General features: G+C 40.3%; 1 protein-coding gene across 9 annotated transcripts in view; it reads left to right on the forward strand.

The window, feature by feature from the left end:
- Window positions 1–24,429, forward strand: part of LOC125767018 (leucine-rich repeats and immunoglobulin-like domains protein 1) — a 187,675-nt gene that overhangs the window by 32,726 nt on the left and 130,520 nt on the right. Inside the window, exon 1 of one of the 9 annotated variants that reach the window (XM_049433236.1) lies at window positions 4–22,778. The exons of the other annotated variants lie outside the window; for them this stretch is intronic. The gene's annotated coding sequence lies outside the window, so the exon portion shown is untranslated. Of the gene's footprint in view, window positions 1–3; window positions 22,779–24,429 lie in introns of those variants that run through there. 9 annotated transcript variants of the gene reach the window in all.

Genomic DNA, 24,429 nt, shown 5'->3' on the forward strand with positions numbered 1-24,429 from the left:
GACATTCGCATACCGGCCAAAGCTTTTTTTTCATTCGCGAGAAAATGGCAATGGCACTGAGCAAAAAACAGATCTCCGCGCGGAAATTCTGCTTGGGGAAGGGAAATTGTATGATTTTCCACGAAAGTGTCTTAATTCGAAAAATGTTCCGTTCATTACCACCCCATCGACCGTGGTTCCAATCCGCGGCCGGTTTCCCTTGGACTGCGGGGCGTGTTTTGGGCAAAAGCGGAAGCAAAATTCTGGAAATCTGTGCACGCGCCTTATCGAGAGTTGGTCTAGGGTGGCAAAGTTCCATTTGGTTCCGTCCTGCAAACTGAACCAATGCAGTAGAGGACGTTTCTGCTATGGGATCCCGGGTACAAAGTTTTCGGTGGGTCTTGGTCCATTTTTTGTTGTTGTTGTATTCATCTTATCTTTCCCTCTGGTCACCATCTTTCACATGCAAGCAGAGTTTTGTTGTAAGTTTTTTCTTTTGCTTCACATTTTTTCTACTTCTTCTATGTGCATCTACCAGTCGCCAGTAGTAGACCGAATCTATTTACCTATTTTTGCTTTCGTTTCGAAGGAGGTGGTAAAATTTATTCATTAAAAAGTTAAATGATTTTCATCAGCCGTCCTTTTTATACACGGCCACACTGCCACGGCCCTGTACAAGTTTGCAAACTAAACACTGTTGGCGGTGGCAGGAGGGGGTAGTCTTTTCGGTGGAAAAGCTACAGCGAGAACTTTTACGCCCAAAAAACCCCGGCACAAACTATCTTCGGGGGTGGAGATAGAGGTTTTTTTTATCACTGCTGGATTTTCATTCTTACCGCCTGTGGATTAAGCGGTAGCACTTGATGATTGTTTTAATGGAATTTTCGATGTTTATTACAATTAAGCATTTTAGACGTGCTCTAAGTGCTATCCGAGAAAGGAAATAGAAAGTGGAAGATTTTAAAAATAGCTTAAAATGCTAGTGAATGCATATTTATGGAAACTATTGAAATTTTAAACAAGCAAAGTAAGTGAATAGATTATTCTTTCTATTTGACACTAGAGCGACCAGCATCGGAAAGGGGGTATCACACTTTTTCGAACCGGACCACGAAAAGTTAACCGAATTAGTTGAAATCTGCGTTCAAGGCAAAATATTTGAGGCCTTTTCACTGTTTTAAAGTCGGGTTTGAATAATTTAAATGACAACCATTCTTTGAATTTTTTTTACAAATATTTTTATAAGAAACACAAATCACTTTGCTTTTAAAATTACTGCTACGGAGCATCTGAATGCATTATAGGTGTGCTCTTTAAATCAAATGTTCAGATAATTTTGAATTATTTTGGGCCGTAAGTATTTAATCCGTCTATACGAAATATAAACGACTTGTTGAACGATATCCCACTTACACTTATTCCTCCGATACGCATTATTCGCCTAAGTCGAGAATGCCAAATAACTATCCGAATTTTTTACACTATTTTAAAATTATATTCTTTTAAGTTTAGAACTCTTATGTTTAAGCAATATTCTTTTTTTCCGAACAAGTTCCAAATTATTGTACCTGTCAAAATGACAAGCTGGGTCGTGTTAGTGTTACAACAAAGTCCCACAATTAATACAATTTTCTTGAAACATGGTCTGCAAATGTAAGATTAATTAATATATTAGGAGAGGGAGAGTGTGCCTTTATTACAATTTCTAAAGAAAAGCAGCACATTATCACACTCTGGCACATTTTTCATTGTAAGCTTTTTTGAACGCTTCAATTGAGCTGTAACCAAATTTAGCGCTTATTTCCATTCGTCCCAATCTGGAGATTTTTTTTGTGTTGTTGTTTTGTTTTGCTTACGCCACCTCGAAACTTCACGTCTGGAGCAGTGTTTGAGCGAAAGATGTGCGGCTCCTAGGAAAAGCTCATCTCACAAGAGCTCCTTTGCCAAACCAAACTTCTCCCCCCTCGTCGCCGTACCAGACAAGTGTCGTTCCGTTGGGTAATGTAATCAAAATATTTTCCGCTTTCTACCGCCATAATTTATGATGGCGCAAAATGGGTGACATTCGACAACGACGCCCGAGCACCACGGATGCCCAGAATACGATGCGACTTCAATTGATGCTTTGGGTTCTTAGAAAAAGTGTGGTGAAAGTAAGAGAGAAACGCTTCATTTTCGGTGGCGTGTATATATGCGTGATGCTTTATTTCGACCACTTAACCACCCTGTCTCAATGCGTATCCATTGCTGTATAACGGCTTGAAGCCTGAGAGGCATACTGTTTTAATGTGTTTTTAATATTCTATGGTAACGCAATTCCAACACGAGCGCGAAGGCACGGTTGTTGCGGTAAAGGAAATCTTTCGAAAAGCGGTGGTTGAAAATATTTATACGCCTGGGCGCGAGTATGTGTGTGTGTGTCGCTGATGATGCCAGAAAGGACGGAAAATAGACCAGCAGATCGACGTAAGATAAGTTTCCGGCCGGAAGGTTTGGAGCGATTTCTTTGGGGGGGCCCGCCGGGTTTTCGGTTATTTGATTATTGTTAACGAAGAATAAATTATGCTGCCGTGCAGCAGCTTAAAGCGCGTTGGTAAAGGTTTTGAAGCGAAGGTTAGAAACGAGTGCCGCGGTGGCGAATTGTTTGATAGAGCTTTACTCCACCAGAAGAGTTTGGCTTGGCGGGCTGGTTCTCGGTTTGCGGTGGTTTTTGGGAAGCGCAATGCTAACTCTTTCACCCGCGTGGCCTGTTTTTTTTTTCGAATCGTGAGAATGTATGGAAAACAGCGCACGAATAGAACTGGCAGATACGGTTGCGTAACGTCAAGATTTTGGGTGATTCTTGTGTGGTTCCATAGCGGAAAAAGCACACCCGGGGGAATTGCTGCTATAAGGGACTTCGTCGCACCGCCCAAAACTTCAAACCTGAAAACGGTGCTTCAGTTTTGGGAGATTTTTTTTGGTTGGTTGGTTGTTGTTGGATTTTCTTTCTCCCGGGGTACTCTGGTTGCTAATGGGTGTGGAAGTTAAGAAGGAAGAGGTCTTTTGTGTCGAAGTAGCTCAAAATGAGAATTCGGTTTTATGTAAATGACTTTTGGCTTTCGATGCTACACGGAAGAGAGAAAGAGGTTCGAAGTTCTAAACATCTTTCGGTACGGCAGAACAGAGCATTTTTTTCGTAAAGGAAATTGTGTTGGTCAATTTTTAGGAAGTTATTTAACCAAAAAACACATTACGAAGACTATCAACCGTGCCGCGCTAGCGATAGTTAAATAATGGAGTGAAAAACGATCCTTTTCTTGGGGCGGGAAGGCTAAGCTGCTTCATACCTTACCATCATCACTTCACTACGCGGTTTGGCGAAAAATAGAAGAAATCATCAATATTAATGAATATGGAAGATTCCCGTCCGATTACACGAAGATTAGGTTGTTTTCGTTTTTCTTCAAATCGAAATCGATAAAAAATGGCTTAGTTAAATGATTGAAAATAACGCGATAAATATTGATCGCCGTTAGCGAGCCTGCTTTTGGTGCCCATTTGCCGCTGCTCAGGTTGATTCTTTCGGGTAGCTTGAATCGTTCAACTGTGGGCTCTCGGCAATACACAAAGCAAAGGGAAAAGGCTCAACCGAAGTAACTGCTCCGCCGAGAAGCATAAGTTTATCGTGGTTAATTAATCAGTCGCTATTTTAATCAACCGCTTTGAAGGCTATTAATTAATTTAACACTCTATTAAGAGCAAATAGATGCTGCCCCTCGGATGTTGATGTGGTTGATGGGATCGAGACGCAGCGTATTGGGTCGTGCGCTATCCGAAGTCATTGGCAAAAGGAAGGAAAATGAGAAGAAAAAAAAAATCCCCCGCCCTGGCATGCTATCATCTACCGGACACCCGAAGTGGGCTATCATCACGGTGGCACATTTAGCGTCACCCCAACAAAACTTTGTTGATTTGATAAGTTGAGCGACAATCAACTCCAAATAAATCAAGATGCAAATTAAACTCGAGCAAACCGCCCGATAATGGGACAGCGAACCATTTGGCGAGACCGACACGAGCGGAGTCCATCTCTAGGCCCCCGGTCTCGTTCGTTTTCGAGTGACCTCTACTGCTACTCTGCTACCCCGAACCCGGGAGTAGGAGAAATTTAAATACGGCACACCACACCGGCGGCTCTGTGTCAACCGCGCAGGCTGTCCGGATGTCGTCTAACATTCCTAACAGCGCGCGACACTGTTAGCGCGAACACGTTGCGATAGGCAGCAAGAGTAGCAGCGCCCAAGGGTACGATAATGTCCACCCCGAAACGCCATTTGACTAGGTCTCTCGCTGGCAGCGTCCCGTTGCATCTTGCAAGGAGTAGTGCGCGCACACACCACGACGGCTCAACTCCCCAATTATGTACGGAGCGCCTGAGAACTCTCCCCGGACAAAGGGGGGTAGGGGTTTTGAATGTGGGACTCCGGTAGCTTGGGCTCAGTGTTCCGCTGATTAATGCGGTGACAAATTGAGTCGACGCTGGACCTCGTCATAAATCACATTGGCCACTGCGGTGCTTGCCAACTGCCATATTCCGTCCACCGGAGGCTTACGAAGAGACCTCCGAACCTGATCCTAACCGTGCCGTTTGGCACATCGTTTATGGAATTGGTTTGGAAGGACCTACCCGGAATAGTTTGTAGCGGCTGGTGAAACTTTAGTGGAACGTTTGCTTTTGTGCCAAATTGTTGGACACTAGCCAGGTCGTGTGCTGCCACTCTTAGGTGAACCTCAAGTTTGCAAGTTTGTTCCAAGCCATCACATGCGGTGTATGCGTGTCTGTGAATGTGCCGTGGCAAACCCATTAGCGCAACACAGAAGCCAGAAGTTGTACGATAAAGAACCAACAACAAAAAAATGGACCAAAAATTTAGATCAAGTTTTAGAGAACAGAGTGATGATGCACAGGAGACCAAGAGGTGAACCCATTAATTGCTGAAGATAAGTTAAGGCCACCGAGCATGTTGTTGACTACTGATCGATTTATTTTCTTGCATAATTAATTTATTCTTAATGAATCCCGTTAGTTAAAAATGTTTTCTAATGGAATAATTTAAAGATAAGATGGCCAAATGTGAGAAAGAGGTTATTTATCGTGAGTGTGTGATAGAAGCTTTCAACACCGAGTGTCTATTGAAAGAAGCTTTACTCAGTTTTGTTTTCTTTGTGAAAAAAGATTGTGATTATCTGTACAATTAAGAAAATGTAAGAATTAGTTAATTTTGTTTTGGAAAATGTTGCTTTTAAGCTTTTAAGCCATTACGGCTTACACACAAAGTTTCGGACACAAAGCTTTTAAGCCATTTCGGAAATTCGCCTTGATTTTGCCTTGATTTCGTCTTGAAGTCTACTTAGAGAAGTGTTAACGTAACTGTATTTAACATTTATATAACTTATTTTTTATCTTTATTATTTCGTTTTAGTAATATTTGAAGAAATATCCAATTTTTCAAGGATTATAGTACTCGTTTTTTTTGTATTCCAAGAAATAAATTAACGAATACCATAATAAACATACAACTGTTTAGTTACCTTGATTGCCGGACCATTGGATCTCACTCGTTCCAGAATCCATAAATCGTTGTTTCGTACTCAATCATCATGAGTTGGGCGAATTTTTATTGCTTTTATTTTTACCGTAAATTAAATTTATGGACGCAACAAATATCTCGAACGATTTAAATCAACCCAGCTTTACGTCCCGATTTCGCAGCAGCCAGGCTGTTACGTTTCCCGGGCTGTTGAAATTGATCCCCGAATGACAGCCACCGATAGCACCAATAAATCTGTATCGAATAACATTGGATCATCTACTGCGGGGGTAGAGGTGTGGAGGTACGGGTCCGAACTGGAGGAAGTTGTCTCTGACCCTGGGGGGCAAGCAATAAAAAGTAAATCTTTCACTCGTGTAGCTCTGGTCAGTGGTTGGACTGCTTTTTTCGAGTGCAATAGGCGGCAGTGTATGTGTGTGTGTAGCACATGTGTTTGGGTATCGGTGTATGTTGTCATTGTTGAATCGGGTTGAAGAGGTTTTTGGAGGTAATATCTCAGAACTCTCAGAGTTTGACCGCTGTCAATCTCATAGTTAGCTTCACGCACTGGTATCGTAAACCTTTCGGTGATCGAGAACTTCTACGAGCTTAAGCCACCAATCCGTCGCCACCGTGTTGTGCATATCTCTCTGTCTCTCCAGACCTTGGGCAATGCGGGACGCCTAACCTCCTGCCGTGGGCTAATCCAATTAAGCTGAATTTGTTTCTTCACGATTTGGTGCGGGGGGAGTTTTTTTTTGTTGAGGAAATAAAAAATATATCTATAAAAACTACAACCATCCCTCTTGCTTGGGGGAAGATACCCGAAAAGATGTCGCACACGCCGGACATTTGAGAGTTAGCTTCTTGATTCCTTTTCTTCTCTCTATCTCTCGCCGTATTGCCCTTTCTTCCAAGAACATCGATAATCTGCCGATTCTCGGTTTTTATTTTGCGTTCGCTTTGCTAAATCCATCCGCCCCGGGTTTTGATCTTACTTTTTCGTTCCGCATCTCCGGCCGAGAAGGACTGGTTTTGCTCAGGCTTCCAAACTCAAGCTTTATTTTCGGCTGACGGCGATTTCGGACGATGGTTTGGGCAATAAATATCTTGAAGGAGACGCGCAATCGTACCGAGAGCCGTTTGTCGAAAAGCAAAATACACTTTGCAAATCGCTTTCGAACGCAAATGAGAATGTGGGGAAAAGCGAAAACCGTAAGATGAAGTTGAAACGTTTTTCGTCTCTTATTTTATAATCATACATATATTTTATTTAACTCTTGAAAACGTCTTGACTACTTTCGGGCCACGAATGGTTTTGGCGGCCGATAGCTTGTTGTTGTTTTTTTTTTGCTGTTTTGGTTGGTTGTGGAGCAAAGGCCACAATTTCCTTCCATTCGCTGCACGAGTGAAATATATGTGCGGTCGATTATCTTTCGAACGCTTCTAGTGATTCGTGATACGATCGAAAGGAATTTCGCAAACTTGAACTCTCGCAGTTGACCCTGTAAAATCGATTTCGATACTCCAAAATGTTCGCAAAACTTACCAAAGTGCATTTTGAATGGGGTGGGAGATAAGAGAAGAAAAAAAAAGCAATGTGAAAAGCATTAACGGTTTTTTTAAACAGCTTTTAAAAATACAAATCACCACTCAATAAAGAAGAAGTTTGAAAATAAAAAAAAACAACATCCTGAAGTCGACTGCAAAACCGAAGTCTAACGCAAACGCTTCGTAACGCTGGCCGGCGATGTCGGATTAACGGCCAAAACTATTGGGTCCCTTTTTTGGGTGCAGCAAAATTATTGCTAATTAAAAGCAATCAAATTAGTGGCACATTTCGGTGCGTCTTTTGCGGATGATTTTGAGCAATTTTGGGGCGGGTAAATGGGATTTCTTCTATATCCCGCACCGAAGAGGCTAATCAAATAATCGACCCGATGGAAGGAAATCACTAAAATGTGTGCTTTGGATTGGTGCGTTTTTTTCCTTCTCTACTCTCTACTCTTCTCTCTTAGTTGTGTGCATCTTTGCACAATTCTACGCGGAGTGTGCATTTGCACCCTAAGTGCGAAAGAGAACAACACACTCTTGGGGAATGCACTCGCTGATGTGCTTTGTCGGTGTGTGATGCAAATCATGGTGTTGCCGTTAACGATTATTAACGGCAACTCAACAGGAGATATGGCAGTTGCAAGTAGAAGCAGGGCCCCGTTGCATTGCGGCGGAATGGAAGCAAAGAAAAATGGTTTGTGCTAATTGAATGGACAACTCGATGGCATTGATAATATTTTCCTCTCCGCCACCGCCAATGCCTCCCTCCCCGATATTGAATCTCGCCCAACTCTATTCGCTATCAAAGTAAAATGATGATGACGATGATTGGTGGATATGGTGGTGGATGGTCAAGTATGCCGCGATTGTCCGGTTTGGAATGCCAGCGCCCACAAAGTGTCCGCGAGCTGTGGGAAAACACATTTCATCCGACATCCGTGCCAACTGCATTATGAAGGCATTCCGGCCCTTTATTCTCCCCGCCACTCCGGGATGTGTATGATGATTTATTCGCTAACTGTGTGTGTGTGCGCCCTTTTTAACGCGCGCCCGCGCCATGTTTATTGTTTTGATGCATGAAATAATAACTTCACGGTTCCGTTCGACGTACTACCTTAAAGTGCACTTGTTGGTGTAGCACAGTTCCCAGTCTGTCCCGGCGAGGTGGCAGTGGACGTGTTGACAGGTGCCGGAACCTATGACACGTATTCGTACGTCAGCGTGTAATGGTAGCGCCGGATCGCAGGGATATGAAGGGTTTTTTTGGGGCAGAGGCTGATGGTTTCTCACTGGCAAATGAAGCGCGAAATGCGCGCCTGCATGTTATATGCAGCACTGCACTACCAACGGTTCCTGTATCGGAAACACAGACTTAACACGATTTTGCAGTGGACAGCCCATTACGACTCATGTGTAATTAATGAGCCGCACACACTATTCTTCAGTGTTCAGCTGGATGAGTTCCTACCAAATGTGTGAGGGGACTTGTTGTGTGTGAAGGGTCGTCCATCCGTCGACACCTCCGAAGGGCGTGCAACAATGGCTTTAGCAATGCGGCAAACTATTGAAATGCAATTACGCTTAAAATGCATCATCATTATGCACACCCGAGTTGGCAGCATTCGGTTGCATGAGCGGTTTATTCGTGCGCACACTTTTACAACGGAGGAGGGTTTTTTTCTTCTAATTGTGACAAAACGATTCAAGATGCAACTGATAGTATTGTCCATTGCAAACTCCGAAGGAATGCTTCCGTGCAGGGTAATGCATTCGTTTCGCCATTGTTTGTTGTTTTCTTTAGATTTTCTTTAGATTGTGCCGATTGTTTTGCTTATACTTTTTTTTGGGATTCAATTTCTGAATGTAGTGCAACATTATTTTGTGCCATTAAAGAATTGCTTTTTGTTTGAATAAAGACGTTTATAAATATTTCAAATATTTCTATACATTTAGATTCTGAGCTACAAAATCAGAATTAAAGCTGTTAGAACGTAGGAGTTCGAGAATTAAGGATGTTTAGAGTATTTTATGTGTAAATTTAACACTACAATTATCAAGCGTTTAAAGCGTTTTTCATTAAATGTTACTCTGTAAATAATTTCGAAAAGCTGTACTACACAATTTATCTTGAAGATCGTACTATGAAATAGACATATTAAAATCATGTATCAATTATTTTAGGATTGTTTAAACCCAAAAATTAATGTGATAAAAATGAAGCGTTGATGAAGCGTCAAAATCCGGTAGTTTTAGGTAGATGATCAAATAATATGGAATTTAAAAAAAATAGAGCTTATCATTTAAAAAATGTGTTTCATTTAAAGAAAGTTTTATTCAATGAATTGTGACATTGTTGTGATCTTTAACACTAGAACTACTAGGCGTTTTTAGCGTTTTTTGTTAGTGTTTAATTTTTATACAATTTCGAAAAGTTGGTATATATTTTATTGTTTATTGCAGATCGTGCTTTAGAATATATCTGTAAAATTCTTGTTTCAACTAGCTTAGGATTGTTTAGATATAAATAAATATTTTGAATGAAATTTAGAAATAAAATATTTTGAAATGAAGAGTTCCTGTCAAAATGACTGGTCCGTTAGTTCTACAGTTATTGTTACTGTGTGTCATTTTGCTTTATTTGTAAATTGCTAGTTTTGAATAGATCCTTTTTGCCATTTTATCATAAATGTTTTTTTATTAGATTCCAGGAATTTTCAAAAGTCTTTCCTTTAAAACTTTTCCTTGTTCAAAATTGAAAAACTTTCCTTTAAGAAAATACAACTTTTTTCGAGCTCTCTCTCAGTCTCTCGAAGACTAATTTTATTTTTTTAGGTAAACATTTAAACAATGAATTTACACCACTTAGTGATTTGTATAGTTTGGTTTTGCTCAATACAATATTGCCGGATCGTTCAACGTACCTCAGACGCATCGTAAAACCACAATCCCACAAGAAAAAAGGTGTCTCCTGTCGACGCTTAGCGTTACACCACATCAATAAACGTATCAGTATCAGTAAATCTAGTGTCAAACCACATCGTAGTGTTCTCGCCGCATATCACCCCATTGCTTTTGCGCCAAGGTTTTCCACCCATCAATAGCTCGACATCAAAGTTCTTTGGTACCGGTGGAAAGTTAATTTTCTCCGTGTCTCTACCGTGTCATCGCGGTTGTGTTAAGAGAAAGGTTTCAACCGACGGGGCCGAAGATGTACCTTCTTGACGTGCCACAGTGTAAACGGTTGGTCGATGCAGCGACAGTGGCTTACCTTCTGTAATCACGTTTTCGAGTGCGTCAGCTGTCTGCTTTCTTGAGCCACTTCCGGTATGTTGGCGAATGCGCTAGTACGCGTCTCTTATAAACAATATTCCTTTTGATGTTGGGATGGGGATGGGGTAACATTTGCGAAAGGAGCTAACGCGTATCTTTGCTTCCCTCTGGAAGCAAAATGTTATGCGCCTTGAGTAATTCGATTCGGAAGTAACACGAACCGCTGCTACAGTGTACCGTTGAGCCATGGCTGGTGCGCTACCGGTATGTGTGTGTGTTTGTATTAGTCCATTTGCTGCTAACGAGAAGAGGAAAATGAGAAAACTTTCCCTACCTTTCCAGCAAAAATTCTCGCCACATCTACTCATACACACTGCTTAAACTACATCGTCCCAATGCAAAAAGGGTTTTTATCGGGCGCTTTGTCGCCCGTTAGTGGATAATGCCTTAAATTTCTTATGCAAAATTCATTTAACAGTTTAAGTTTTAATTATTTATGTGCAAACGGGACGGATTTATCGTGGTCTCGAGCTTTGAATGGACTCCCGCCCAGTTAGTTCAGGGCTGCAGATCCTTCAGGGGTGTGTTATGCCACAGTTCCGATACTAAATGCCATGGTACTAGTACGAACCCAAATCGGAACAGTTGGAAATGATTGGTGAATAAATAATTTAATCAAACTCACCCCGTTCTCTGGTTCGACCGGTTCCACAGCAGCAGCAGCAGCCGGTTTGGCATCTAAAGATCCAGTGCTGTGCCGAAGCATAAATTTAAAACACACAAAAACCAAAGAAAAAAGAGCGAAAGGTAAAATAAGATTACACTAAAAGCTTCCCCGTTTGCGTTCGTTAGTGGCGCATTATCGTGCAATTAATAATGCAATATAGAAAATATTATTTCTCGTCGCTCTTGGGCTAAGGTTTTTTTTGTTGTTGTACTTGCTAGTGTTTAACGACGAAGGTACTAACTCACAGCAGGTGGTCCTAGCGTGTATGATCTGGTAGCCTTTCAAGGTACCTTCTTTGGGTACGTGCGACACGTATTGACGGTTGTGATTAATTTGCATTCCGGTTTGTAGCTGAGAAAATGATTAGCTAGTAGCTGACTGACCTTTACCGTAGTGTATGTTCAGGCGATGAAAGAGGTTATCGCACAAAATCCAATCTGACACAGTAACAATTTATTCTGTACGTCCGATTCGACACCTTACGTGTCTTGGGTATGGATTAGTAAACGTACAACGTTGCTTAAACCCCATTTAATACACGTCCGATAGTACTGTGTCCAGTGTATCATGCTTTGTAAATTAATTGAATGCATCAATGTATGTTCTGGTGGTGGATTAAACTATTTCGGAGGGATTTAAGGTGATGCATAAGATGGTGTAACACTGACCGGGGGGGTGGAAGGATATGCAATTCTCTAAAGAGCATTAAGATGTGTCGCTGCTGGGTGATGGTTTGAGGCGTTACTGCTCGTAAATATTTGCTGTGCACTAACAGATGATAGCAGCTCTATTGCCTTTAAGGTAACCACAATCACACGTAAAGATAACTACAGTGATGGACAATTAAATAAATCACGTTAGAACACTGTTGGGGTGAAATTTAATTTTTAATATTTCAATCTAAATTTGTAATCTAAATATGTTAAGAACCATTTTCTTCAGTGTCTTAGTACATAAAAGCAGATATAGGGGAATTTTTTGCATCATATTTCTTTTTATTTGATGCAGTAAAATTAACCTAGTCGAGTTAAGCCAAATAAAAAAAGCTTTTATTAATTAATTTCACTTATAAATATACCCGGGTTTCATTTCTTTAAGTCAATCTTTTAACATATGATAGTTGCTTAGAGAAAAGTGTAATATGGACAAGTGTACGTCAATGTTATGAAATAAATGAAGATTTTATTTAATAATGAAAAACGTTAAGCGTTTTTAAATGAAATAAAATAAAATTACTACAAGGAAAATTTAAAAAAATATTAATAATATTGTTTAAAATTTTAAAAGAGGAACACTAAACACACAATGCACTTCGCATTTACGAATATATTTTTAAATTAAAAATTAATATTCAATCTTTGCTCGCGAACGACTATTGCTAAAAAGCAAGGATAAAACACATAAATAATAGTTTTACACAAAATGCAATGAAGTCACAATTGTTCATTATTTTTTTCATTTTATTTCTTGCGAACTGTGTAGAGTTTTGTTGACTATATTAATACTGAAAAACCTTAAACAGAAAACTCTCAAAATCTTATTTTACTGGCCACTAGTGTAAATTACTTTTACTTTAATTTTAAATTACCCAATGCCCTTATGTACGTGTTATAAAAAGACGCCCTTATGTACGTGTTAAATAAAAATTAAAATAAACAATTAAAAATTATCACCCTATTGTCCTATTTCACTGGCCAACACTGTAAATTATTCATACTGTGATTATTAGGGTAATAATCGGAAGATGTTTTGGTTTAGATTAATTTCCTTTGTCACGAATAACTTCATGCGTAAAAAATTTGCACAATTTGCTGCTTAATTAGCAAACCTGCATTTATCTGGCATATGCCGTAGCATCTTCATCATTGACCAAGCATTCATTGAGTCCCGCAGTAATTTAATTCACAACTGTTAAGTTTTTTTTGGGATCTACAAAATATCACGGCTAGACACGTTGGCAAATATTTGATAATAATGCGCTCAACAAACACCAAAAGGTGCGCAATGTCGTCAGACGCTATCTTTGTGTCCGCTACCTTTTTTGCAATAAATCTTCTCTCGTCCTGTGTGCTCTTGTTTTTGGTTTTTTTCGCTCAATACCGTACTAAATGGTCTCCAAACTCGGTGTGTGACTGCGGTTTTCCAACAAAACCCAAACAGCGCAAATTTATTCCAAAAGCGTTTAGATATTTTCTCCAAACAATAACTTTATCAGTCGCGAAGCGAAACTAAAATAAAAGACAAATGCGATTTAAAACACAAAACGCAACGAAACATCGTAGAGGCCACATATATTAAGCAGGCAAATGGTGGTAGCACCACGAATGGTTTAACCGTTTTCTCTGCGTCCTCTGTTGGCGTTCTTTTCTGTGTTTGGGGCGACAAGATGAATAGCGGGCGACGATTATTTGTGTTGGTTTCGTGGAGTTTTTTTTTACTTTAGTTTTACGGTCTCCTGGGTCGCATTTGTGGGGTAGAAAAGCGGGGATGCGACTGCGGCTCATTTAGAATTCATTCGTACGCTCATCTACATTAATTAGTGCGCGTGAAGTGGAAATTGGCAAATGCTTTTAAAATTTTAAAAAGGCGTTCTTTTTGTCCATTTCGGCCATGCGAAGTTGCTCCCCCTCGTTCGGGTGAACCGATCGAGATCATCTTGCCTTGCAACTGGTGCGGGTGTGTATGATTTATACCCTTTAGAAGGAAGGACCAGACTATGCCAGCTACTGATCGTACGCGGGAAGCAGAGATAGCAAACCTCGGTTGGGTGGTTAAGAATAATCCAATGATTTTACAGAACCATTAACTTCCAGCGGCGGTATAAAATGGTAGACCAAAAAAAAAATAATAAAAAGGAAAAAGGAAAATATATGTAGATTTGTTTTCTTTATTCCCAACAAGAAATTCCTTTAGAACTGTACCCTGATGCCGCATACAAAGGGGGTTTCTGACGGTGAATTTCAACGGGGTTTAGTACAGCCACTGAATGGAGTGGATGGAACGTATCCTTCATCGGCGCCTTGATTTAAGTTATGCAAATTATAAACAGGCAACTTCATTTTTCACCCTTTTCTAAAGAAGGTTTTGCGTATCGATTCGCTTAACCGATCGGTATAAATTTTGATTTCGATGCGGAAAGCTACAAATTAGATTTGGTTTTTCTTCCGTACAGAAGTTTCGCGAATGATTCAAACATAAACAAAAACGAAGAACAAACGCTACACAGGAAAACGTTAAATTTTTTTGACTCGCTTGCAAAGTTTTGACCCCGCAGCTCTGTGATCCGCGGTTGTTTAAAAGTGATAAAATTTGATTTTTTATCGTGCGGTGTCGTAATCTCATAATTCCCATTTAATAACTTCGTTCTACTGTGCCGGAAGTCACGAACCGGGTGTTGTTTTATTTTCGGTGGTTTAATTCTGAAACGGATTTTTTTTTGCTGGTTTCTGCGTGTGTATTTCGGCTCCATTAGGGCAGTCCTTACCGGTGCGTACCGGTAGACGACGGCTTTTTAGCTCATTCATCGTGTCCAAGGATTTGTGGAAAGAAAATGGATGCCGTAATGAATATGGGAGTATAATTTTGTTATTAATTTATTCGTCCTGAAATTGGTGTTTTGGTACGGCTGGGATACTTTCCACCCCGTGTCTAACATGTTTTATTTTTCCTGCAACTTGTCTGTCCCCATCGCAATCCTCCGGATCATGTGCCTTGTTTCGTGACTTTTTGGGTGAGAGAGAGAGAGAGAAAAAAAGAAGTTTATTTGATTGTTTCTTACGACCGTGGTAATCTGTTTGTTATTTTTATTGCTTATTAGAAAGCCTGTCAAACGGAATTTAGGTTGTTACGGTGAGGGGAAAAGCCGTGGAAAAGCGTTAAAAACTTTCCTGGTGCCCCTGGTTCACCCGGAAATTCGATGGAAGCATTAGATGGTGGCAAGGTGTCGAATCCTTAGAAAATCGAGATCTTTACACTTCCCCATCATTTTTCACATCTGAGCTGAAATCTTTCATTCGTCTTCCCTTGAGTTGAGGGAGTTTTTTTAAATTCTACAAACCATTTTGAAAACCTTCGTCCATGTTGCGGCTGTCAGGGGATAAAGTTTTTAAGCGAACCAGAGAAACCAGCTTCAATGGCGAATAAAAATAAAAACCTGCATAGCGGGATAAGTTTTTCCTGAACAGCTCCCGGTAGTTTCAACAAAATTTTTCTTCTCCCCAATTCCACCTGCAGTTTGTCTACTCAACTCCATGCTAGTTTTTGCTCGCTTCAATTGCCACATAGGAGTGGCACACGGGGTTCGGCAAGCGATTGATGGTTAGAATGCGACCTTCCGCCAACAGCTTCGTGAGATCCCGTGGGTGCACTCGAAAACAGTTGATAGCAGTTCGTACAACTTTTGCACCAACATTCGCTACCGCGAGCAGAAACTTCCCGACGAGAATATGCTGGAAAACCAAGGAATCAGTGTTAGAGTTGGGGAAGTTTTCGATTGCTTTCTGGTACGATTCAACCAGCTTTCCGGTCGATACTCGATTGGCAAAATGGTGTGCAGCGTTGGTCAAGCCACTTGTGACGTTATTAGGATGTACTACTTGTACTTTCAAGCATTGTACATTGACCACACTTTTATGGTGGAAAGCAAAAACAAAAACCATCTTAACTTTATTATTAAAGTCTAGCTTTTACATCTTCACATTTTAATATGAAATGTTATATTTCAGTGTATTTCTTTCTGATATAGATAAAAAAGGGAAACGACGACTCCAACGCAGTACAGTTACAATTCAGGTCAATTATTAGAGAGCAGTTCGAAGACCGCCCTAGTGACAAGAGAACGTCGTATCGACGACACCGTGATTGATCGATATGGCACCACATTCTTGTGTAAATGTGTCCGTTCCAGTGGTCATCCGATGCCTTCCGGGTAGCACACAGAGAGTACCCCGTGTCAGCGAGTAATGTTCGCGGCTAATGGATTTTGAAGGTTTCGACAAGGGAAATTAGAGCAGCAGATCACACCACAGATGGGATGGTTGACCGAGGCAAAATACAGAATCCCTGTCGTAAATGAACACAAATGGAAGCTCCTCAGTGTAGGAAAGTGGAGACCTTCTTACGGTTAAATGAGTGGACGGATGTGTTGGTCAGTCATGGTTTTTTTTTATTCTCCACCCAACACTGAAGGATGCCTGGTTGTTGTGATGCCGCCTGTATGTCAGTTCAATTGATTGCAATTTTCTTCGCTGATCGACATGCTTTCCGGAGTCCGGAGCGCGGAATTGATATGGCAGGCAAAAGGCATCGCCTCAAGTGGCTCATCGAGTATGAGTTTTTTTCTTTTGCCAACTGCTCAGTAGATGATTGATGGAGTGAGCTAAATTGTTCTAATTTATATTTATCCTACGCTGTTGATTGCATTCTCTGCAACCACAGTGATTGTATGTCTTGATTTGAAGGGGTATTTATCATACAATGCGTACTATCCGTAGTATGACTAATGCTGATGGGGTATTTTAACATATTTCTATGTTGTTTGTGGCATTGCATTATTTATGATCCCTGTTTTCCAATGATCTTAAAATTAATAAGTTTCATTGTACAAAAATTTGGAAATACATTAAAGTGTTACATGAGTTAGGGAATCTTTTTTTTTCATTCGTCTAGAACGGCCTGGCCGTATGGATATGGAATCGATTTATTGATTTATTACCAGGGAAGCGAGTAGATGCTACTCGAGATCAACTTCCGCATGACCAAAAGGTCGTACAATGCCAAACTCCAGCACCAGCATTGATGTTGTGAAATTAAATACCACCTTCAAGTTATTCTACGCATAACTTCAACATTCATTTGGCTCGTTAGCAGAATAAATACTTGGAATTATCCCAGAGTTTTATCACACAGGATACTGAAGCGAAAATTACATCAAAGTTCAAAGTTTGAACAAATCGTCAAATTCTTAAGAATATATTGTGGATGTGGATTTACAACTTCACACTTTCGATGTTGTTCTCAGGGACTTCAATGCCACATATTTCCAGTCTCCGATCAATATTACCAAACGTTGAGGAATAATTCTAATCAGTTAATGTTGTCAATTTGTCAGTCGGGTGGAAGTATCAGCATCCTTCACTATCACTCGGAGAGATCGGCTCGACGGTTTCCTCACACCCGAGCCACCCGAGCCTCCGCAATAAAAACTTGATAAGATTATTTTACTTCACAAATACCGCGCTTGTAAATAGGTGATATTGAGATTTTTTTTTTTCAATGCACTTATTGTATGACTATTGTACTATTGATTTATTTTTCAATTAAATTTTGCGTTACAATGAGCCATCGTTTTTTTCCTTTTGGTTTCTTTTTCACAGGTCCTTGTAAATCATGCCATGCAAATAATATACAACACGCACTAATGGTTTCGTTTGCAATACACTTCAACCCAAAACCAAAACAGATGGGACCCGAAAAGGGTAAAAAATATATAAAAAAAAACAGAAGCAAATAGAGCAATGATGCGTCCCAGCTCATAATTGTGAAAATTAATTTTACATTCACACCACCAGTCGAACCACTCGAGGGATATGCACAGTTTCGAGTGGCCACCACACTCGACGGGGTAGCCCTAGTGTGCACGTGCATTATTCGAGCATGAATCAACGCGCAAACACGACAACACGAAATGGCGATCACCCACGGTCATTGCAGCGGCGGCACTTGCCAATACGAAACTCATTAATTTTGGTACACTCTACCGGGTCAGCCGGTAAGCTACCTCGCACAATTTCAAGACAATAAATTTTAAAAATCAATTTTCCTCTACACTCCAGGGAAGTAAAAGGACCGCTACAATGCGTTGCTTTTGGTCACTCGTTTAACAATCCTCGTAGTGTTTTTTGTTGTGTGTGTTCGCGTGTGTCACCCATTAATGCATTTTTATTGCAATAATAATGCACATTTTGCTCGTAGGGTTCTCGTAGTTTTGTTCGGGAAATTAAAATTTCCTTTTGGCTACTGTACAAATTGCACAAGTACGGGTAAAAGAGCTTGATGAAAAGCGTGTAGTAGCCGTGGGCGAAGGGTTTTTTTTACCTTGTACCTCGTATAAAATGCAAACCCGTAATGTCATAAAGGAAAAATGACAAAAAAAAAATAAATATGAAGGCAAATTCTGGATAGTTCAACTCATGTGTTGGTTTCGTTTCTTTTGCACTCGCAATTATTGGCCTTTAGCGTGGTATAGCAACGAATACACAATGCAATATCCAGCATGCATAGCATTCATTTTTATGATTCGGGAACCTTGTGTATGCTTGTTTGTATGTGTGAGTAAAAGCTCAACGAAATTCGATTGAATATTTTATGGATGGACATTATTAGCCTCCGGTCACCGGGGATCGATCGCGTACCCAAATAATTGGAAAATGTATGCATCAACAATTTTCTGCACCGCTCTATTGCGAGCCACCTTTTTTCCACCCGCAACGGGATAGTGATTGAGGTTATAGGTTTGTGTTGGATGTGTATGAAGATAGAATGATGGGGGGGAAAACCGGGAAAATTTCGTGATAACGATTGAACATCAAAAAGGAAGTCAGTTTGTTCGTTTGGTGTAGCAAGTTGGGCCGCGCGCATATACAGGACACTGATTCATTTTTTGTGTGTCCCCATTACAGCCTGAAAGGAAGGTGATAATTAAATCAGATTGTCATTGGAAGTGGCAGAATATAGTACACATTTGAAGGGGTACATTTGTTAAGCGTGACTAGAGCTATTTTTGTTTAAATTTTATTCGTTAAAGAGTGAAACGAATTCAAAATAATGCACCAAGAAACAAAATGGTGGTTATAAGCCTTTATTTAAATTACAAAATTAATATTTTTGTACAGGACTGAAGTGTTTTTATTTACATAATTATCTACTTTTTCGGATTTAATTATTATTTCTCGACGTGATCTTTAGGAATTTAATATTATCTAATCACTGCGATGCCCTCCAATTGCTATTTGTAATTAGCCATTGTCATATGCATTAGGTTTACCTATTTCGAAACGCAGTAAGCAGTTCTGTTATATTAAGAGCCTGAGAAACTTACCAGATCCAATGCAAGAGAATCATTTTTTGTCATAGAAGAAAATAGGTAAAGGTGATCCTTAGTATATGAGAGTCGTGGATTTTATATTTAAGAGATATTTCCGTCCATTTTAAGTCAATATTACGATACAAGGTGTGACAACTTGTAAAGAATTCAGAAATAGTTTCGAACCTTAGCATCCCGATCTCGAGAAACCCTGTACTGGAGAGTAGGTAAACTAGAAAAAGCATAAAACGTTTAATTTCTATTGCACCGCTTCTCGACCTTTACGAATCAGAAGCCAATGATGCCAAGCCCTTAAATCGCTTACTGCTGCATTAAGATAACTCTCTAACCAGCGCTAAACTAGCAGTTATAAGACAAAAAAAAATGGCCGTATCAAAGGCACCACCCAGACTGTGACCGTTTTGCAACCGACTAAGGATCGCTTTCGAAACGGGTAAAACAACCCCATGACGGTAAAAAAAATGAAAAGTTAAATTGAATTCAATTGATTTCGCGGCTCTCTTCAGGCAGCTCAACACCGTGTAGGTTTCGCTACCAGGAGGTACTATTCTTCGTTATATATAAATATTTTTCTACCATCCATCCAGAGTTTGGCTCACGTTTTTGCACGCCACGAACATTCTCGTCGGCACTGGGAGGTGTGTTTAGTTAGTTGTTTGTGAACTGAATGTTTTCCTTTTTTTGTTGCTACATTCTCCTTCTCCCTTCTTTCCCCTTTCCTCGCATCCATCGTTTTTTACAAAATGAAACAGTTTTCATTTCTTAAGATCAACAGCGTTTGGCGTGAAGAATAAGCGAGGAGTGTGCTTTGCGCCAACGAAACATAAACTCGAACTTTCATTCGTTCGTTCGTTTTCGTAGGTGCGGAGCATTTTCTCGTTTAACCAGTAAATTAGATGCTTTTGCGGCTAGGGAACAACAGTGCGATAAGCGCAAGAAACGTACAGCTTGGGCAATTGGCCACAGGATCACGAGAGGGTGCCTCAAAAGTGGAGCATCCAACTGCATCCGGTTGCCATGTGTGTTGTGGGCCGAGTGCATATCTTTCCACCGTCGTGCAATCACGTCTCTCGTGTCGAAGAAATATCCATTCCACCCGTTCAATGGAAAACTAATTGAATAATAGACAAGTAAATGATTGCCCCTAACGTTGGTGTGCCGAGGAAAATCGCCGAGTGGATGAATGCACCGTTGAAAAGAAGCAATCATTCAGCGCGCATCGACCGGATCGGCTAGCAGCGCAAGAAATCCGTTGTCCGGGACTACGAGAACCGGTAGTGGTAAGGGTTTTTTTGCCCGTTGCATTTTGTGGTTGATGCTCGTTCGTTTTTCTTGTGCGATCGGCTTTAGCTGGGGAAAACGTGCTCTCTTCCTGGGGGGGTTTCAACTTCAGATCCCTCCCTTCCATCCATCGTCCCTTTCCATCACATTTCCGGAGTTCGTTGCGATGAGCACAATGGGCACCACACGGGCGGAACTGGAGGAAGCATTCTGCAACCGGTGCATGCTGCACTCAGTGCGCTTTGACTTTGTTTTGTGCGCGTATCGAGAATTTTTTTTTTCGTTTCCTTCTATCGCCACCAACTTTCATTCTATCGCCATTTTTTTTTGCCTCTTTTTGCTCAGTTTGCTCCGGGCGCTTAAATTGTATCATTTCTCTTTGCGCGATGTGCAATTTCGTTTCGATTGAACGGATTGATTGGAAGCAGTTCGGGAAAACGCGCGAACCAAAATTGGGTGCTCTATTTTTTCGCACCCCGGTCGCGTTGGGGGGAAAGATCAATATTTTATTTTCAATCAATGACGAAGTTTGCGACCGTTTGTTGCCGCTTGTTAGATGATTTTAGCGTGACTATTGGTTTTATTGGTGTGCAAAAAGTTTTTCCGTGCTTCATATTTAAAGTGTTATTTTGTAATAAAATATTTTTTTTAAATTAGAGATACACATATATGACCTTTCCTGGATTTTTTCCTGGTTAGGTTAATTTCATGGAAAACTATCGTTGAACTATCGGTACTTTGAAAAATATTAAATTCAACGATATCAGAATACCCTTCAAGAATTCGTCAAATATTATCCAAAACCAAAAATTTGAATATATATTTTTGAAAAATTATCTATTTTCCGATAATTTTCAGTCTGATGTCGAAAATGATGTCATGTCGTGTGGTCATGTGATTTTCTTATGAAACTGAATTAAATCGAAATTCCCTACAATACTCTCGTTAAGTATTGGTGAATTGTATCAAGAATCAGTGATAATAATTGAACTCTATTGATTAACAGATTTCGTAGAAATTCTGGGTAACGTTTGTGTTAATTGTTGCACATAAAAAATCAAAACCATCTTTACTCTCACACCCCAGCGATTTAATATGTTTTCATTTATAAAATGTAACTCTTTTTTATTACAATATAAAAGAAAACTTCTGTCCGACAATTACCAGAATGTAGCATAAATTCAGGAAAATACACAGCGTAATGCTATCTTTCCCATTCGGGGAAGTAACAATTTTTGCCTCGTTTATACGCGCGCAACCCCAAAGTATGCTGTCAATTTTAATTAACGATTCCGCGATATTTCCACATTGCGAATCTTTCTTTCCTGAACTCTACCCCTTCCGAGATGGTGGTGTAAATATGCCTACCAGCCTCGTTACAACTTGCGTCGAGTGAAGACCGATGAATCAAGCGCGCCCGTACAAAGCGTACACACGAAACATGGTGCGCATACACACGCATACAGCAATATGGCAGCGTTCTCGGTGTGTCCTCGGTGTGTCCTTTCCATGTTGTACACCTTCATGTTGCAAAAAGCTTCCATCCCTGTTCTAGGGGTGGGTACCAATCTTCTCCCCACCTCCCCGTTCTTGTGCTCGGGTCCGGTCGACCCGGTCCGGTTACGGTTGCAGGTTGCGCGAGTCAGCTTTGGTGGCCAGTGCAGGAATTTGCATTTGACTTACCATAAATTAATATTCATAAAAACATTGAATTTTCTCACTACCTAACGAACGGCGGTGTACAATGAGAAGGGTGTACAACAACCCGTTGGCCGAGCTTCGATGGTGGAAATGTAATGTGTGGCCCTTTCGTTAATAAATCACTGCGACATCGTCGACTAGCCCTAATTGATCGCATAATTCTTTCGCGCCATGTACCCCCACAGGGGAAACCCGTTTTTGGAGGGTGGCTCGTGAACATATTCGTTAGCATTATGCACACCGTACTCTGGTGCGTTTTAGTTTGTTATTTTGTTGCTTTTCCACTGCTGTTTTTCTTTTATTTTGCACCGTTTAATCGGGTCATATTTCTTCTCTTTTGCAGGTAAATTGGCGTGTCCCTGGCGGGGAACCCCCACCCGGCGGATGTTTGCAGTGTGTGCATAAGTTTTATAACCTATCTATCCGGGCATACACCTTATCGGATCGACCAGCAATCAATAATTGCCTGCGCGATAGGAAGATGATCATCCGATACCAAGGGTAGGCAGAAGAAACGGTCCACCCTTGGAGGCGATTGTTTTCGTTTACATTGTATCCAACTTCAGCTTGTGAACCTGTGATCGAAACGGTAAAACTTGTTCCCCACTTTCTTCGGTTTGTTTGTTTAAACACAATTTTACGGATCGGATCAAATTTGTTTGAGTAAGACCTCTTCCCTGGACAGTACATCACCCCCCAAAGGCAGAAGTATTTCACCTAGCTAGCATGTACCGATATGGACCAACTTTTGCAACCCGGGGTTTTGTTGTTTCTGGCAGGCGCACTGATTCCCGGCACAGGTTTCCGCGCAATCCAGCAAACCAAATGCTCCGCACACAGGAGTTTGTGTACAACTTTTAAACGCTTTCGCTGGAAGTTTTCGCGTCCTTTAGGTAGTGAAAAACAGCAGGCCAGGTCCGTCTTCTCGTCCTGCCCATACACTTCATCAAGGATATGCTTATCCTCCCTAATACATACAGACACAAACACACACACACACACATGGTCGCATTGAATGGGCAAGTTTGTACTGGAAGTTTCCGAATAATTTGACAGCATTACGGAATCTTTCTTGTACGTTTCGGTGCGCCGGCTACGAGGAAAACATTGCGGTGCGAAAGTTGTGGATGGCCACGGCATGCGGAGCCATGTTTTTGCTGGTAGTGACGTAGCCCCTAAGGGTGGTGCGGGAAGTGTGCGGGCTTAAACTATGCGCCCTGCAGGGTACAAATACACATGCCTTGGTGCTAATGGTGCGTCTACCTTACCGTCCGGCAGCGTTTCCAACTCCCACGTCATATCCACATCGTCCAAGCGTGTGGTTGGTAAGTTTGAAGAGCGTCGCTTAAAGCAATCAATTTGTTTACCTTTTAAAGCGTAATAACATGTTTGCTGGATAAAATGCTTCCGGTGTGTTATGCTTAATATTTTTAATGCCTTTCATTTGCTTTTTCTTTTTTTTTTTTGAAAAAATTGTTTAATTGTTAAAAAATACTGCAATTGTTTTTCACGACAGAGGTAGGAAATATTCATTTCCATTTATTGGTTCATTTTATTGGAAAAGATTTAATTTTTTATCTTATTTATTAAGCTCGTTATTATGGTTTTAAAAAAGAAACCCAATGTGAGTTATACAGTCTGCGACAAAATTAATTATACGACATGTAAATTTCATTTGTTCAGTGCACTTTTTCACTTATTCATCATTGCCAGGCAGTGAATTACTCTGTTTAAAACAAGATATCTATACGAATATTAAGAGATTTTTATTTTAGAATAAAAATTATTTGTAATTTCTTTTAAAATTGATTAGTTAGAAGGTAACTTGATCGTGGTAAATATATTTGAACGTCTGATACATCCTTCAAAGAACGTATCTTTGTAGCAAAGAAAAATTAAGCTTTAATTTTAGAGATTTTATATAAAATCGCATATCTTCTTCTTTGGTGAACTGGTCATGAAGAATTGAAAAAATCGTTAACTATACGCGAAGTGATGTGATTTCACTGGATTTGAAAATAAAAACCTAAGTGTTGAAATGTATTCCTTTTAGGTATGATTTTTTTTGCAATTTGGAGAAATATCAATTGCTTAATTTTAATAGTAATAGTAAAAAGAACGCGAAAAGAAGAACCTTTCTATGTCTTAATTTTAATTATTTTTTCGTGATATCCTAGTGATCATATAATTTTGCTACTCACTGTAGAAATACAAAATCAAAAATAAATATTCATTTTAGG

The sequence above is a fragment of the Anopheles funestus genome, chromosome 3RL, assembly GCF_943734845.2.
Source record: "Anopheles funestus chromosome 3RL, idAnoFuneDA-416_04, whole genome shotgun sequence".
Taxonomy (NCBI): Eukaryota; Metazoa; Arthropoda; class Insecta; order Diptera; family Culicidae; genus Anopheles; species Anopheles funestus.